This window comes from Physeter macrocephalus, chromosome 4, assembly GCF_002837175.3.
Source record: "Physeter macrocephalus isolate SW-GA chromosome 4, ASM283717v5, whole genome shotgun sequence".
Lineage (NCBI taxonomy): Eukaryota > Metazoa > Chordata > Mammalia > Artiodactyla > Physeteridae > Physeter > Physeter macrocephalus.
The window spans coordinates 24,760,641-24,775,127 of record NC_041217.1 but is presented as its reverse complement, the minus strand read 5'-3'; the positions used below and the strand labels follow the sequence as shown (position 1 = coordinate 24,775,127).

The 14,487-nt window shown below is 38.2% G+C and overlaps 1 long non-coding RNA gene across 1 annotated transcript in view; it reads right to left on the bottom strand.

Annotated features, from left to right (window-relative positions):
- The window catches only part of LOC114485995 (uncharacterized), a 23,467-nt gene extending 8,985 nt beyond the window's left edge, over window positions 1-14,482 (bottom strand). Inside the window, exons 1-2 of the long non-coding RNA XR_003679237.2 lie at window positions 14,365-14,482; window positions 14,051-14,150 (exon numbers count right to left, since the gene is read on the bottom strand). This is a non-coding gene — a long non-coding RNA (uncharacterized lncRNA). The remainder of the gene's footprint in view (window positions 1-14,050; window positions 14,151-14,364) is intronic.
- Window positions 14,483-14,487: the final 5 nt, after the last annotated feature.

The window sequence follows — 14,487 nt, the reverse complement described above, 5'->3', positions numbered from 1 at the left end:
TCATGGAAGCAACCTACATGCCCATCGACAGACGAATGGATAAAGAAGATGTGGTACATATATACAATGGAATATTACTCATCCATTAAAAAGGAACGAAATTGGGTCATTTGTAGAGATGTGGATGGACCTAGAGACTGTCATACAGAGTGAAGTCAGTCAGAAAGAGAAGAACAAATATTGTATATTAATGTATATATTTGGAATCTAGAAAAATGGTACCGATGAACCAGTTTGCAAGGCAGAAATAGAGACACAGATGTAGAGAACAAATGTATGGACACCAAGGGGGGAAAGTGGGGGTGTGGTGGTGTGATGAATTGGGAGATTGGGATTGACATGTATACACTAATAGGTATAAAATAGATAACTAATAAGAACCTGCTGTATAAAAAAATAAATAAAATTCAAAAAAATTAGCGAACTATTTAATAAAAATGGTAATTTCTAAAAATAGCCAGGGTAGAGGGAAGAGACAGTCTCACACCTTGCTGGAGGGGAGCAAACCTTAATGCAAATCTTTTGAAAAGCAATTTCATAATATTCTTCAAAAGCCCCAATAATTTCATTTATGCAGATTTATCCTCAAGGAAATAATTCTAAATACAAAGAAATCTATGCCCTAAAATTTTTTAAATTGGAAATAATCTAAAAAGTACAACAGTAAGTGAATGGTTAAACATAGTGTGGTGTATCTATTCATTGGAATATTGTCCCACTATTTCAAATAATGTTTATGAAAACTATATAGTAATACATGAATATAATGCAATGTTAAGGGAAAAAAAATAGGCTATAAAATGGTTCACATAATGTATTTTTTAGAAAGATTGGAAGGAAATGCACCAAAATGTTATCATTCATCATCACTGGGAGGTGGGACTATTCATTACTGTCTTCCCCTTTTTACTACTTAGAATTTAAAATTTTTCTTTAATGAATACGTATCACTGTACCATAGAAACAAACCTTGTAAAGCCAGAGAAAATGATGAGTGTTGATTAGCATATCACACTCCAACATTACCATATGATTTAGGTGTGGAGGAAAACAAAGTGTAATGAAACTAAATATTGTCCAGACATATGCATGTTAAAAGATAAGCTGAGGCACATTAACTTTTATTTTTAAGAGTTTATTTGAGTCCACATTGATTTAACTGGGCAGCACCAAACCAAAGGTGATTAGGAGCTCTAACTGACAGGAGCTAGGGGAGGGGTTTTACAGAGAAGAAGCAAAGCAAGGAAATTATTTGATTGGCCACAGCTTAAGCAGTTAGTTGCCTTATTTGGGAAAGCCTAGTTGGCCATTTGTGGTTGGTGGTTCTTAAGTTTCATTTTCTCTGGTTCAAGTGCATCAACTCTGGCTTAGGTTTTGGTTTGCTTGTGTGGGGCACCAAGGCATTAGAGCCAATTCAGTCTAATGGCCTCCTTGTTTGATTACCTTAACATGCATCACACCTTTTCCCTCCACATTCAGTAAAGTAATTCCTCACTCAGTGGTAATGACTATTGGATAGCTACTACTTTCCTTCCTAAACCAACACGTGTAGAGTGGTACACACAACCAAAGAAAATAAGAAAGTGGAAGCCAGGCTATTTAAAAAAATGTGTGCCGAGTTGTCTACAAAGTATAATTTAATTTCATAAATCTTGTAAGAAAAACGACAGGTGATATGCACATCCCTGAAATGGTTTAAAGAAACAAAAACCAAAATGCTGCGCCCATCCGCTTCATGCCATAGAAATACTGAACGAAGGTGGAGCCTTGAGAGAAAATGGCTTCAATTGGTGGTTCTCCAAGTGCGATCTGCAGACCCCTAGGGTATGTGTGGGCAATATGGTTTTCATACTAATACTAAGATTTTATTATTATTCTTTCTCACTATGTTGACATGTGCACTGATGGAACAAAAGCAACGGCAGGTAAAACTTCTGGTGTCGGAGTGTAGAAGAACTCAGCAGCACCAAAGAGTACTGGTAGTCATTACATCAGTCACTGCCACAAATTAGTGACTTTTTTAAAGTGCCAGATTCAACTGAGAACATACAAAAGAAATCAGTAAATGTTATCAATTTTATTTAATCTCTACCCTTGATTTATAATCCTTTTAATATTCTGTGTAGTGAAATGGGAAGCAGGCATCAAGCATTTCTGCTACAATCTGAAGTGTCTTGGTTGTCTCTATGAGGAGCACTCATGTGATTACACTTACACGTAAGCTGCACTAGCTGCTTTTCCTAGAGAACATCATTTTTGCTTGGAAGTATGATGGACAACTGAAAGTTATTCAGACTTGTGTACCTGGCAGACATTTTCTTGAAAATGAACAAAGTGAGCCTATCATTTCAAGGGAAACAAGTCATAGGAAGATACTGATGGTATGTGTTGCTAATGACAAAATTTAAGCTTTCAAGTGAAAACGAGAATTCTAGAAAACTTGTATCTGCCATAGTGACTTTAATAGCTTCCCAGCACCTAAAGATTTTTTGGATGAGACTGGTGGTGATATTTAAAATTTGTGTTGTTTATATTGTAAAATGAAGTGTGTTAACATTTGGAAGATCTGCATAATCAGTGAACCAATGTTTTTCTAAATGGTCAATACATGATGTTATAAAATCATGCATGGGTAAAAGGATCCATTAAAGTTCAAGAGAGATCAATGGATTTTAATGTAACAGATATGAAAAGTTATTGATATCATTTCAGACTCCACTCTGCAACTATAAGAAATTACAATTGTTAAATTTAGCATAGTATCAGAATAATCCACAATGATCTGAGAAGGCTATTGAAACACTGTTACGTTTTCTAACTTTAAATCTAAGCAAGGTCAAATTTTCTTCGTATACTTCCACCAAAGCGGCATATCACAAAAGATTGAATGCAGAAGCAGATGTGAGGACCCAGTTGTCTTCTTATAAGCCAGACATTAAAGAAATTTGCAAAAATGTTGTATTAGTTTTCTCTTGCTGTTATAAAAAATTACCACAAACTTAGTGGCTTGGTAACACATGCTTATTACCCTACAGTTCTGTAGGGCAGAAGTCCAACACACGTCTTAAGGGACTAACAGGTGTTACAGGGCTGTGCTCCTTTTTTGAGGCTCTAATGGAGAATGTGTCTCCTTGCCTTTTCCAACTTGTAGAGGCCACACTCCTTCCTTGGCTTGAGGTCTCTTTCCTCTATATTCAAAGCCAGCAACACTGCATTTCCCTCTGACTCTTCTTTGGTTGTTGCATCTTCTTCCGACCACAGCCAGGAAAGGTTCTGCACTTTTAAGGGTTCATGCGACTAAGCCCACCTGGACAATCCAGGAAAACTCCCCATCTCAGGGTCCTTAACCCTAGTCACATTTACAAAGTCCCTTTTGCCATTTAAAGTAACACACAGGTTCTAGGGAATAGGGTATAGACTTCTTTGGGGGACATTATTCTACCTACCACAAATGTAAAACAGTTCCACTTTTCTCACTAATTTTTTTGGGTAACTTATATTTTTCATTTAAATGTTATGTTAATATGTCATTGGTTGTTATTACTTTAAAATGAATAATTTTTTAAAATTTCTCAGTTTTAATTTCTAATACCGTAAATATTGATATAGTCTACATAAACAAAAGCTTTTTGGAGTCCTCAGTCTTAAGAGCATAAAGGGGTAGCAAAACCAAAAAGTTAGAAAATTTCTAGCTTAAATTATTGAAATGGTAAAAGCAGACATCATAGGAACTCCTTTAAAATAACACAAACATCGGGAATTCCCTGGTGGTCCAGTGGTTAGGACTCGGTGCTCTCACTGCCAGGGCCCCAGGTTCAATCCCTGGTTCAGGGAAATAAGACCCCACAAGCTGCATGGTGCAGCCTAATAATAATAATAATAATAATAATAATAATAATAATAATAATAATAATACAAACATCCTCTGAGGAGAGATGAGCCATCCTAGCTATCATGCAGAGAAAATGATGTAAATGTGAGTCATTATGTTAATTGACATAATCTTTCAGGCAATTGCTGGTAATTTCTAAACATACTGGCAAGAGCTGTTTCAGGGTGTCCTTCAAGCATCCCTTCTGTCCACAGTGTCACCCATGACTGGCAATACTGCAGATCTGCTGCCAGCAACTGGCCCATGGCTTGGTTTCATAGCTGGCAGACTGGCTCTGTCCTGAAACCCTACTGGTGAGACTATCCAAACATGGTGTATCATGGAAAGTGGCTTTGCATGGCTCAAAGGGGAGGCAAAGAAACTGTTCCAGACTTGAAAACACAACAATCCAAAACCTATGGAACACAGCAAAAGCAGCCTTGAGAGGTAAGTTTATAGCAATACAAGCCTACCTCAGGGAATAAGAAAGATCTCAAATAACCTAAACTTATGCCTGAAAAACTAGAAAAAAGAACACACAAAGCCCAAAGTTAGCAGAAGGAAAGAAATTGTCAAGATCAGAGCAGAAAGAAATGAAATAGACACTTAAAAATACAAAAGAAAAGGGGACTTCCCTGGTGGCACAGTAGTTAAGAATCCGCCTGCCAATGCAGGGGACACGGGATCAAGCCCTGGTCCGGAAAGATCCCACATGCCGTGGAGCAACTAAGCCCGTGCGCCACAACTACCGAGCCTGCATTCTAGAGCCTGCAAGCCACAACTACTGAGCCTGTGTGCCACAACTACTGAAGTCCGCACACCTAGAGGCTGTGCTCCTCAACAAGAGAAGCCACCACAATGAGAAGCCTGCGCACCGCAACGAAGAGTAGCCCCCACTCACTCCAACTAGAGAAAGCTCACGTGCAGCAAGGAAGACCCAACCAGCCAAAAATAAAAATAAATAAATAAATAAATATATTTAATTTAATTTAATTTAAAAAAAGATTAATGAAACTAAGAGCTGGTTCTTTGAAAAAACAAACAAAATTGATAAACCTTTATCCAGACTCATCAAGAAAAACAGATTGAGGACTCAAATCAATAAAATCAGAAATGAAAGAGGAGAAGTTACAACTGACACCACAGAAATGCAAAAACTCATAAGAGATTACTATGAACAATTATATGCCAATAAAATGGACAACCTAGAAGAAATGGATACATTCCTAGAAACAATCTCCCAAGACTGAATCAGAAAGAAATAGAAAATATGAACAGACTAATTACCAGTAATGAAATTGAATCAGTAATTAAAAAAAAAAAAACTTCCCGACAAACAAAAGTCCAGGACCAGACTTCTTCACAGATGAATTCTACCAAATATTTAAAGAATTAATACCAAACTATTAATGTCAAACTATTCCAAAAAACTGAAGAGGAAAGAATGTTCCCAAACTCATTTTATGAAGCCAGCATTTACCTGAAAGCAGACAAAGACACCACAAAAAATGAAAATTACAGGCTAATATCACTGATGAACACAGATGCAAAAGTTCTTAAGGAAATATTAGCAAACCAAATTCAACAATACATTAAAGGGATCATACATATACCATGATCAAGTGGGATTTATCCCAGGGATGCAAGGATGGTTCATTATCTACAAATCAGTCAATGTGATACACCACATTAACAAACTGAAGAATAAAAATCACAGTATCATCTCAATAGATGCAGAAAAATCTTTTGACAAAATCCAACACCTCTTTATGAAAAAAACTCTCAATAAAGCAGTTATAGAGGGAACATACCTCAACATAATAAAGGCTATATATGACAAGCTAGCAGCAAACATTATACTCAAGGGTGAAAAGCTGAAAGTGTTTCTCTAAAATCAGAAACAAGACAAGGATGCCCACTCTTACCACTTTTATTCAACATAGTACTGGAAGTCCTAGCCACAGCAATCAGACAAGAAAAAGAAATAAAAGTAATCCAAATTGGAAAGGAAGAAGTAAAACTGTCACTGTTTTTGGATGACATGATACTATATATAGAAAATCCTAAAAACATCAACCAAAAAACTATTAGAACTAAGAAATAAATTTAGTGAAGTTGCAGGATACACAATTAATATACTGAAAGATGTTGTATTTCTATACACTAACAATGAACTATCAGAAAATAAAATTAACTCATTATTTTTTTAAAAATTTATTTATTTTTGGCTGTGTTGGGTCTTCGTTTCTGTGCGAGGGCTTTCTCTAGTTGCGGCGAGCGGGGGCCACTCTTCATCACGGTGCACGGGCCTCTCACTATCGCGGCCTCTCTTGTTGCGGAGCACAGGCTCCAGACGCTCAGGCTCAGTAGTTGTGGCTCACGGGCCCAGTTGCTCCGCGGCATGTGGGATCTTCCCAGACCAGGGCTCAAACCCGTGTCCCCTGCATTGGCAGGCAGATTCTCAACCACTGCACCACCAGGGAAGCCCCAAATTAACTCATTATTGACTGGGGAATTTTTGCAGAAACTAATGCCTGTGGCCGGTGATTTTTATTTTGGCCAGCCAAAAATCAATTATGTTATTTCACTAACACTTTGCGGGTTTATTACATTCAGTAGTTACACCTGACACACCTGTAAAGTCTTCTAATTTTCATGAAATGTTGTCTTCAATTCACTCTTCTGTAGAAGCAAAGGAGCATTCTCCAGCACCATGAGTTTCATTTTCACTTTCCGTATCAGAATCAATCACTAAGGTTTTTTGTCTTTTTTTGTTCTAATATTCAAATCGTCGGAATCAGAACTATATTCTGAAGACTATCATCTTCTGAGACACTAGTATATATGTCACTCGGACAATCAGAGAAACTATCTGCATAAAATTCGCCAAAAAATTCTTCTTCACTCAAAATTTTGTGATGCGTCATTTAAGAAAATTTTACATTTATAATATACACAAGGTTGAAACAAAAACCTAACGGAGCAAAATGTGAATGATAACGACAATCATGAGTTCTGTAATGAACCCTTGATCAATTTTAAGTTCTAATAACTTTGCACGGTGATTTTAGTTGTATCACTCTCTAAAAACGTATTAATACATCTCTGGTCAATAATGTGTTAAGAAAACAATCCCATCTACAATTGCATCAAAAAGAATAAAATACCCAGGAATAAATCTAACCAAGGAGGTAAAAGACCTATACTTGGAGAACTATAAGACACTGATGAAAGAAACTGAAGATGACAAAGACAAATGGAAAGATATAACATGATCATGGTTTGGAAGAATTAATATTGTTAAAATGCCCATACGCCCCAAGGCAATCTACAGAGTCCATTCAATCCCTATCAAAATATCCATGGTATTTTTCATAGAACTAGAACAAATAATTCTAAAGTTTGTATGGAAACACAAAAGATCCTGAATAGCCAAAACAATCTTGAGAAAGAAGAACAAAGCTGGAGGTTATCACAATCCCTGATTTCAAACTATGTTATAAAGCTACAGTCATCAAAACAGTATGATACTGGCACAGACACACAGATCAATGGAACAGAATAGAGAAACCAGAAATAAACCCACCCTTACATGTCAATTTATCTATGACAAAGGAGGCAAGAATAAACAATGGGGGAAAGACAGCCTTGTCAATAAATGGTGTTGGGAAAACTGGACAGCCACTTGCAAAAGAATCAAACTGGACCACTTTCTCACACTATACACAAAAATAAACTCAAAATGGATTAAAGTCTTAAATGTAAGACCTAAACCATAAGTTTTATGAAACCATAAAACTCCTAGAAGAAAACATAGGTAGTAGGCTCTTTGACATTGGTCTTACCATATTTTTTTGGATCTGCCTATTCAGGCAAGGGAAACAAAAGCAAAAATAAACAAATAGCACTACATCAAACTAAAAAGCTTTTGCATGGCAAAAGAAACCATCAACAAAATGAAAAGGCTGCCTACTGAATGGGTGAAGGTATTTGCAAATAATACATCTGATAAGGAGTTAATATCCAAAATATACAAATATAATATATCCAAAATATACAACTCAACATCAGAAACATGAATAACCCAATTAAAAAATGGGCAGAGGAGCTAAATAGACATTTTTCCAAAGAAGATATACAGATGACCAACACACATGAAAAGATGTTCAACATCACTAATCATCAGGGAAATGCAAATCAAAACCACAATGAGATATCACCTCACACCTGTCAGAATGGCTATTATCAAAAAGAGAAGAAATAACAAGTGTTGGCAAGGATGTGGAGAAAAGGGAACCCTTGTGCACTGGTGGTAGCAATGTAAATTGGTGCAGCCACTATGGAAAACAGTATGGAGGTTGATCAAAAAATTAAAAATTATTTACACTTAGGTTGCTTCCCTATCTTGGCTATTGTAAACAATGCTACAATGAACATAGGGGTGGATATATCTTTTTGGAGTAGTGTTTTCATTTTCTTTGGATAAATACCTAGGAGTGGAATTGCTGGATCATATGGTAGTTCTAATTTTTTGAAGAAACTTAAAATCCCTTTCACACCAAAACCTGAAGCAGAGGCCACCCCTTCTGGAACTGAGGTCAGGTTCAGGAAGGTGCTTACTCATCCTTCACAAACCAGCATGTGAAAAGTAGCTGAGAGTGACAATCTCAAAGGAGAACCATGAAGGGAATTAATTCATCAAAGATTACTCAGCCACAGCCCAGCCGATGCACTGACATGGAACCCTTCTAAGTGGGCTAAAGAGGGCTGCTGCATCAGGTCAGACAGACTCGAGGTCTACACTTAATTCTGCCCTTCATTATCCATGTATATTTGGGAAACAGCTTTGTCTTTGTTGACTTCCATTTCCCCATATATAAAAGAGCAATAATAATGTTCCACCCCTCACAGAGTTGTTCTAATAGTTCAAGTTAAGACAAATAAAATGTAAAGCACATATAAATGGGATCCAAGAACTGTCCATTCTCTATTCCTCTTTTTCTTGCCTTAAAAAAGTTGACATGTCAGGAATCCAAGAAATGTATAGGTCCTGCTCTAGAGATGTTCACAGGAAGTGAGGGAGACAAGTGACTTGTCTGCAGTAGATGCTGTGCAAAGGAATGCCAGCAGAGAGAGTTGCATGTAGCTTAGTACAGCCAGTGGAGCAATGGTGTAAGGGGAATAGGGCTGGAACAGTCTTGTGCATTAAGCAAGCTCTGGTTTAGTTTCATGTGAGGGAGTCACAAAATAACAACGGCCTGTTGAACAAGATAAAATTGTTTTTCCCTCCTCGAGACAGAGTAAGGAGGTAAGCAATTCTAAGCTAGTGGCTCCACAATCATCAAAGACTGAGCTCCCTCCATTTTATTGATTCTCCATCGTCATGGTTGTCATGGTCCAAGATGGCTGCTTGAGCTCTGGTTATCATCTCCACGTTCCAGATAGCAAGAAGAATAAGAGTAAGGATGTACCTCTTCTCCTTCCATCCCATTAGCCAGAACTTACTCACACGGCTTCACCTAGAGTGATCTGTGGGATTTCTGAGTGGAGCGGTCCATGAGTAGTGGTCCACACGTCTGGGGCTCTGGGGAGAGGACTAAGTTGGAGATTCATCAACATAGAGGTGGCAGCTTAGGTCATGGGTGGATTCCCCAAAAAAAGTGTGCACAGTGAGAACAGAACTCCAGTGACGCCTGGAAGCAACAATGGGCAGAGGAGGTGAAATCCATCATGGAGAGAAATAAGGCGAGCATGGCATCAAGGAGAAAATTTTTCAGTCAATAGTGTTCAGTGGTAAAAGTGAGGCTACTTAGGAGTGATGTCATGGAAAATGGCAGACTGGGAGCTCCAAGAATCAGTATCTCCACTTAAGCAACCACTAAGCTGATAAAATCTGACAGAATCAGCTTTTCTGGAACTCTGGAATCTAATAAAAAAAAAACTTAGAGCAACCAGGGGAGTGACTCATGAAGAAAGAGGCTGCTATTTCAGTATGAAATTGTTGCAGCATTTTTGCTTACCCACCCACCATCTCCCATTCCCCAGCCCAGCAGCAGCCAGGGGGACAACAGCCTGAATCCCTGCTGTGGCTTGCTGATGCCAGGGTGGGCAATACAGACCTTGTTCTCAAAATGTGGCTGTACATTTTGGCCCAGCTGGCAGTTCCGTGAGGGTGCAGAGGCTGACATTTGCTTCACCCCCCTCAGACTGGAGCAGCTTCCCAGGTGGCATCTTTTGAAAGGATTTAAAGACATACAGTACCCATAGTTGTCTGGGGCAAGGGGTGGCAGATGGGGTTAAGCAGCAGACAAACCAAAAAGCCTGGAAAGGGGAAGGCTGAGGAGGAAGATACTGGAAGAATAAAGGCTTTGAAGGGCTACTTCTTATATCAAAGAATCCAGACTACAACACACATGTCCAGGGCCAGACACATGCTCAGAAAAGACCTCAGAGGACCCTAGGCTTGCACTTTTGGCTGATCTTCCATGCAAGCAGGAAATAAAGACTAAGGCAGAGTTGCAGGTGGCCTGGTTAAGTGCAGCAGGAGTACCCAGCTCAGGGCCAATCTACAAAGACCAGGAGAGGTTTCTTCTAATTTGGGGCGGGGTGGGGGGGAACTCCAGGTATTTAAGGAAATCTGTGTCAAGTCAGTGGCTGACCAATGAGATAATGGAACAGAGACCTCAGTGACTACACATGATTGGAATACAGTCTGCACGTGGAAGCAACCTAAATGTCCATCGACAGAGGAATGGATAAAGAAGATGTGGTACATATATACAATAGAATATTACTCAGCCATAAAAAAGAATGAAATAATGCCATTTGCAGCAACATGGATGGACCTAGAGATTATCATACTAAGTGAAGTCAGTCAGACAGAGAAAGACAAATATCATATGATATCACTGATATGTGGAATTTTAAAAGATGATACAAATGAGCTTACTTACAAAACAGAAACAGACTCACAGACTTCGAAAACAAACTTATGGTTACCAAAGGGGAAAGGGGATAAATTAGGAGTTTGAGATGAACAGATACACACTACTACATATATAAAATAGATAATCAACAAGGACCTACTGTATAGCACAGGGAACTATACTCAATATTCTTTAATAACCTATATGGGAAAAGAATCTGAAAAAGAGTGGATATATGTATATGTATAACTGAATCACTTTCTGTACACCTGAAACTAACACAACATTGTAAATCAACTATACCCCAATATAAAATAAAAATTAAATTAAAAAAAGGAACACAGTCTGCAAAAATAGTTTGGAAATGTCACTAAACAAATGGATGATTGTAACCCTTAACAAGCAATAACGGCAAACCTTGCCAAGGGGTACAGAATCTGATTTCCAGAGCTGCCACAATATTCAAATTGTCTAGTTGTCAACAAAAAATTACAAAGCATACAAAGAAAAAGTATGACTCATTCACAGGAAAAAGAATTTGGCAGAAACCATCTCCGAGGAAGCCCAGAAATTGGACTTGCTAAGACAAAGACTTTAAATGAACTGTCTTAAATATGCTCAAATAGCTCAAGGAAACTGTGGACATAGAACTAAAGGAAACCAGAGAACAATCAATGTATAAACGAATAGAAGATATCAACAAAGAGAGAGAAATTATAAAAAGGAACCAAACAGAAATAATTCTGGAGCTGAAATGTACAATAACTAAAACGAAAAATTTGAAAAGCTCAATAAAATTGACAAACCTTTAGCTAGACTGATAAAAAAGAGAAAAGGTATAATTAAATAATTAAAATCAGAATGACAGTGGGGACATCATTATGACCCTTGCAGAAAAAAAAAAAGAATTATAAGGGCATATTATGAACAATTATACACCAACAAATTAGATAATCTACAGAAAATGGACAAATTCCTAGAAACACACAAATTACCAAAACTGACTCAAGAAGAAATAGGAAATCTGAACAAACTTATAAAAAGTAAAGAGATTGAATCAGTAGTAAGAGATCGAATCAGTGATCAAAAATCTCTTCAAAGGCAGGATCAGATGGCTTCTCTGGGTGAATTCTACAAAACCTTTAAAGAAGAATTAACACCAATCCTTCTCAAACTCTACCAGAAAATAGAAGAGGGAATACTTCCTAAATTCATTTTATGTGTCTTTATGCTCCACATTAGGGGCTGAAATTCAACCTCTCAATAAAGTACAATACTGAAAGTTCCCAAAACAATGACAAACCTGGCTAGGCAGTCCTTTCTTGGGGATTCTGCAGAGATGACTCATACATCAGTTAGAGTTGAGTTTGTGACCCTCAAGGATCTTTACATTTTAAAGAACCTATTATTTAATCATTGTTTCTGTTACTTGTAATTCATTTCTCTAATTTATCAAAGGTCATTATTTGGATCATTATTTTGTCTGTCAAAATGCTGACCTGCCCCATTTCCATTTTGGGTTTATTTTCATTTAAATAGCTCTTTTTAAAATTTGTTTTTTCCCATTTATCTATAGCCCAATGATTTTTGACAAGGGGGCCAAGACCATTCACTGGGGGAAAGAACAGTCTCTGCAACAAATGGTGCTGGGACAAATGGATAACCACATGCCAAAGAATGAAGCTGGGGCTTCCCTGGTGGCGCAGTGGTTGGGAGTCCTCCTGCCGATGCAGGGGACACGGGTTTGTGCCCCGGTCCGGGAGGATCCCACATGCCGCGGAGCGGCTGGGCCCGTGAGCCATGGCCGCTGAGCCTGCGCGTCCGGAGCCTGTGCTCCGCGACGGGAGAGGCCACGACAGTGAGAGGCCCGCGTACCGCAAAAAAAAAAAAAAAAAAAAAAAAAAAAAAGAATGAAGCTGGACCCGGACCTCACACCATATATAATAATTAACTCAAAATGTATCAACAATCTAAATGTAAGTGCTAAAACTATAACACTCTTAGAAGAAAACATAGAGGTAAATCTTCATGACTTTGGATTTGACAATAGATTATTGACTATGACACCAAATGCACAAGCAATAAAAGAAAAAATTGATAAACTGGACTTCATTAAAATTAAAGCCATGTATCCATTAAAGGATATTACCAGAAAGTGAAAAGACAACCTACAAAATGGGAGAAAATATTTGCAAATCATATATATGATGGGGTCTGATATCCAGAATATATAAAGAACCACTTACTACAACAAAAAGATAACCCAATTAGAAATGGGCAAAGGACTTGAGTAGACGTTTCTCTGAAGATATACAAACGGTCAACAAGCACAGGAAAGACACTCAACATCACTAGTTAACAGGGAGATCAAAACCAAAACCTTCATACCCATTAGGAAGGCAATAAATAATAATTTTAAAATTTAATGGAAAATAACAAGTGATGGAGAATGTGGAGAAGTTGGAACCCTCTGTTCATTGTTGGTAGGAGTGTAAAATGGTTCAGGCTCATGAAAAACAGTTCCTCAAAAAGTTAAAAATAGAATTTCCATATGATCTAGCAATTCAACTCCTAGGTATGTACCCCAAAGAACTGAAAACAGGTACTCAGACAAATATATGTACACGCATGTCTACAGCAGTGCTACTGACAATAGCCAAAAGGTGGAAACAGCACAAAGGCCCATCAGTGGATGAACAGATAAACAAATTGTGGTTTATACATGCAATGGAATATTATTCAGCCATAAAAAAGAATGAAGTGCTGATACATGCCACAATGTGGATGAACCTTGAAAACGTTTATGCTAAGTGAAAGACGCCAGATACAAAAGGTCACATATTGTTATGATTCCATTTATATGAAATATCCAAAATAGGTAAATAGGTTGCCAGGGACTGAGGGGAGAAGGAGATGTGAAGAAACGTTTAAATGGGTAGGAGGTTTTATTTTGGAGTGATGGAAATGTTTCAGAATTAGATAGAGTTGGCTGGGATTGTACCATACCGTGAATGTACTAAATGCCATTGAATTGCACACTTTAAAATGGTTAATTTTATGTATATGTATAACTGATTCACTTTGTTGTAAAGCAGAAACTAACACACCATTGTAAAGCAATTATACTCCAATAAAGATGTTAAAAAAAAAAGAAAAAAAAGAAGAGAAAAAAAATGGTTAATTTTATGTAGTGTGAATTTCACCTTTTTAAAATGTGAAGCCACTCAGAAATATCACATTATTGACAACTCACCCCTTGGACTCCAAATCCTGGAAACAACGTTCCAGGTCAATTCTCAGGTCATGGGGAGCAATTTCATCCCTGTTCAATTTTATCTGGTAGTTTTGAAGCTCTAGAATACAGACCAGGAAAACTCTCAAGATGTTAGCTCACCCCAGGCCACTAGTGCTCCCTTATTGTGAGTAAATCCCGGGGGTGGGGTGGGGGTGTTGGAATGCGGGGACCTAAAACTACAAGACAGGAGACTGTCCACGAAGCAAATGCGCTACCGCCCTATGGTGCTGCTGCCAAGGCCTTCTTGCATTACAGGCCCAGCCTCCACTCACTCTAAGGTCAGTGCTCAGTCCAACGTCAGGTCCATTCCGGGGTCCCTGCGGCGAAAAGGGGTAGGCCCGGCCCCTCTCGCCCCCCTTGCCTTTCCAGGGCCGCGGCTCCGGATGGGGCCCCGA